Here is a 4,775-nt window from a genome sequence, read left to right as displayed (position 1 = left end):
CTGCTAAAAGCCAGCCTCCTCCATTACATCACATCACCACAATCTGATTGGACCACAACCAGGCTGAACACTGATTGGCCGCTGGATGGAAGACTGTGTCTTGGCGTTTAACAACCCCCCCCATCCTCTCCCCAGACCCAGGACTGCCCCCCACCCCCCCCTCCCCCCCTCCCCCCCACCCCCGAAATCCAGGTGAGCTTTATTAATCAGTTCCACATTGAGAAGTAATCCTGGATGGTGGGTATGAGCGAGGGCTCGAGGTGATGCAGTTAAGATAAGAACATAAGAAATAGGAGCAGGAGTAGGCCATCTAGCCCCTCGAGCCTGCCCCGCCATTCAATAAGATCATGGCTGATCTGAAGTGGATCAGTTCCACTTTCCCGCTTTCTCCCCATAACCCTTAATTCCCCTGTCTATCAGAAACCTATCTACCCGTGACTTAAATATATTTAGCGAGGTAACCTCCACCACTTCAACGGGCAGAGAATTCCACAGATTCACCACCCTCTGAGTGAAGAAGTTCCTCCTCAACTCCGATCTGAACTGCGCCACCCTTATCTTGAGGCTGTGCCCTCTAGTCCTGCTGTCCTTTCTGAGCAGGAAGAATCTCTCTACCTCTACCCTATCCATCCCCTTCATCATCTTATACGTCTCTATAAAATTCCCCCTCTGCCTTCTAAACTCCAACGAGTACAGACCCAGTCTATTTAGTCTCTCTTCATAGGCCAACCCCCTCATCTCCGGTATCAGCCTAGTGAACCTCCTCCGCACTCCCTCCAAGGCCAAAATATCCTTGCGCAAGTGCGGCGACCAAAACTGCACACAGTACTCCAGCTGTGGCCTCACCAGTACCCTGTACAGTTGCAGCAAGACCTCCCTGCTTTTATATTCTATCCCCCTCGCTATAAAGGCCAGCATTCCATTCGCCTTCTTGATCACCTGCTGCACCTGCACACTGGGTTTTTGCGACTCATGCACAAGGACCCCCAGGTCCCTCTGCACCGTAGCATGCTGTAGCTTTTCGTCCTTTAAGTCGTAATCCCTCCTACTGTTATTCCTGCCAAAGTGGATAACCTCACACTTGCTAACATTGTACTCCATCTGCCAGGTCCTCGCCCACTCGCCCAGCCTATCCAGATCCCTCTGCAGACTTTTCACACCCTCCGCACAATTTGCTTTTCCACTCATCTTCGTGTCATCAGCAAATTTCGTCACCCTACACTCAGCCCCCTCCTCCAGATCATCTATATAAATGGTAAATAGCTGAGGGCCCAGCACCGATCCCTGCGGCACTCCACTAGTCACCAACCGCCAAGATTCCCGACTCCCAGGTCCAAATTCTACTGTCCTGCCTGTCACGGGAACCGGAGCGGGTGAGGGGCGGAGCCTGGAAAGGACAGTTGACCTCGGATGGGATTTTACGGATCCGGGACAAGCGAGGCTGTAAAATCCTGCCCTTAATGTCAGAACCACCGCCTCAGAAAAATATCAGCCCCCAATGGATCCCTCACCACACTCCTTTTATGGTGTTTGGGTGCTGAATGGATATTGGGAGACATCGTGGGAAGATCGCATTGACTGTGGAAGTGATGGTGCCATGGTAATACTGCTGGACTGGTAGTCCAGAGATCCTTTAGGGACATGTGTTCAAATCCCACCAAGGTAATGGTGGAATTTAAATTTATTCAGTGTGATTTGGACAGGCTGAGTGTGTGGGCAAATGCATGGCAGATGCAGCATAATGCAGATAAATGTGAGGTTATTCACTTTGGTAGCAAAAACTGGAAGGCAGATTATTATCTGAATGGCTATAAATTAGGAGAGGGGAGTGTGCAGAGGGACCTGGGTGTCCTTGTGCACCAGTCGCTAACGTTAAGCATGCAGATGCAGCAGGCAGTAAAGAAGGTAAATGGTATGTTGGCTTTCATTGTGAGAGGTTTCGAGTACAGGAGCAGGGATGCGTTGTTACAATTATACAGGGTCTTGGAGAGGCCACACCTAGAGTATGGTGCGCTGTTTTAGTCTCCTTAAGGATGTTTTTGCTTTAGAGGGAATACAGGGAAGGTTTACCAGCTCGATTCCTGGGGTGGCAAGATTGATGTACAAGGAGAGATTGAGTTAGTTAGGATTATATTCGCAGGAATATCAGCTTCATAAACATCAGGGCAGGAAACCAGAGGGACAGTCAATGCCCCACTTGCTCCATCACAGCCTCTGGGATCACTGCCCCAGGCCAGGGTCAATCATTGCCCTTGGGTTCAGTCAGTTGCCCTGGGGCCCAGTCTCTGCCCTGGGGGTCAGTCTCACCACACTCTGGAGCTCTGTCTCTGCCCCTTGGTTTCAGTCTCTCCCCCAGGGGGGTCACTTTCTGCCCGTAGGGGTCAGTCTCAGCCCCTTGGGGCTCAGTCTCTGCCCCTGGGGGTCACTCTTTACCCCTGGATCCAGTCTCTGCCCCTGGGGGCCCATTCTCTGCCCCTGGGGGCCCAGTCAATGTCCCTGGGGCCCAGTTTCTGCCTCAAGCCTTTGCTCTATCAGATCTCCCAGCATTCTGAGCACCTCGATTGGATCTCCCCTTCGCTTTCCCTGTTGAAGAATACCAGATTCTCCAATCAGTTCCTGTCTAATTCCGAAGCGGGTTGCTGTGAGCTGATTTGTTTCCGTGCTATTCCCATTCTCCTTAACATCATCCATACACAAAATGGATGGGGAGCCAGCGAGCTCCCTGCCTCTGGCTGTATATTCAGCTGTAAATAGAAATTTTCATTGGTTTCTGTGGATTAATCGATCTCAGTGTTTCAGGAAATCTATCATTGAAGTAGTGAGGTCACTGTTTCAGGGAATTACAGATGAGGGTGATAACTCAGTAATCAGATTATTCCAGTTCACTCCTGGAGAGTCTCCCACATTCTAATCTCCATTTGGGATCTCCACATGCTCTTACTCAGGTTAACTGATCTTCCCCGATCCTTTCTGAACTTGCTGAGCTGCTCTGATTTCCAGTCTGACAACATTCATTTATAAAATTATCACCCTTGTTTTAAACCCACTCCATGGATTCGTGCTTCCCTTTCTCTGTCACCTCCACCATCTCCACGACCCTCCGTTATCTCTGCGTTCCCCCAAACTTGACCCCTGGTTTTAATCACTCCACCATCAGTGGCAGTGCCTTCAGCTGCCTGAGCCCCAAGCTCTGGGATCCCCTCGCTAAACTTCTCTTCACAATCAGTTTCCACCTTTCCTTCAAATTGATCTATTTGACCAAACTCTCACTCTTCTAGAATCATAGAATCCCTACAATGTAGAAACAGGCCATTCAGCCCATCGAGTCCACACTGACCACATTCCACCCAGGCCCTATCCCTATAGCACCATGTATTTACCCTACTGGTTCCCCTGACACTAAGTGGCAATTTAGCACGGCCAATCCATCTAACCGGCACATCTTTGGACTATGGGAGGAAACCAGGGCACATGGAGGAAACCCATGCAGACATGGGGAGAACATGCAGATTCCACACAGACAGTGACCCAGGTGGAATTTAACCAGTCCCCGGCACTGTGAGGCAGCAGTGCTAACCACCGTGCTGCCTATTAGGAGATATCTCTGACTGTGTCTTGGTCTCATAGTTGGGTTATAATGTTTCTGTGAAGCTGCTTCAGATATTTCCTTGTGTTGTTTTAATTCACTACATGGGATGTGGATGTCACTGGCTAGAAAGGGGAGTCTGTGAATATGATTGAGACAGAGTTTGATAGATTTGTAATTAATAAGGGAGTGAAAAGTTAGCGTGGATAGACTGAAATGTGGGCTCTGATCTTATTGAATGGTGGAGCTAGCCTGAGGTGCTGAGTGGCCTTCCCCGCTCCCAGTTTGTTTGTTTAGAGCATAGAACATAGAACATTACTGCGCAGTACAGGCCCTTCGGCCCTCGATGGCTCCACTGGTCGGCGCAACAATCTAATGACCCTCTAACCTAAACTATTCCAATGTTATCCATATGCCTATCCACTGACCATTTGAATGCCCTTAAAGTTGGCGAGTCCACGACTACTGCAGGCAGGGCATTCCACACCCTTACTACCCTCTGAGTAAAGAACCTACCTCTGACCTCCGTCCTATAATTACCACCCTACGGTATGTCTGCATTCCACAAAAAGCAGAAACGTTAAACTTGGCCGATTGCTGCCCCATCAGTCTATCCTGGATCACCAGCATGTGGAGGAAAATACTGTTGACATTGCTGCCAGGAGGCACATTCTCAACCAGGACCTCCTCACTGACACTCTGGCCGCCATTCTGTCAGGGCCACTCAGCTACGTTTCATAAAATACATTCACAGGCTGAGGATGTCACTTAGCACAAAGAAAGATAAGCTGTGATGTTTGGAAATCAATTATCTCAGCTCCAGGACATCCCTGCAGGAGTCCCTCAGGGTTAGTGTCCTCGGCCCAACCATCTTCAGCTGCTCCATCAATCACCTTCCCTCCATCATTAGGTCAGACATGGGGATGCTCGCCAATGACTGCACAACGTTCAACACCATTCACAACTCCTCAGACACTGAAACAGTCCATGTTCAAATGCAACAAGATCTGGACAATATCCAGGTTTGGGCTGACAAGTGGCAAGTAACATTCAAACCACACAAGTGCCAGGCAATGACCACCTCCAATCGAAGGTAATCTAACTATTGCTACCTGACATTCAATAGGATTTTACCATCGCTGAATCCCCCACTATCAACACCATGGGGGTTATCATTGACCAGAAACTC

Source organism: Carcharhinus amblyrhynchos, chromosome 12 (assembly GCF_965287045.1).
Source record: "Carcharhinus amblyrhynchos chromosome 12, sCarAmb.v2.hapA, whole genome shotgun sequence".
Taxonomy (NCBI): domain Eukaryota; kingdom Metazoa; phylum Chordata; class Chondrichthyes; order Carcharhiniformes; family Carcharhinidae; genus Carcharhinus; species Carcharhinus amblyrhynchos.
The sequence above is the reverse complement of the archived record's forward strand: the minus strand, read 5'-3'. Positions refer to the sequence as shown.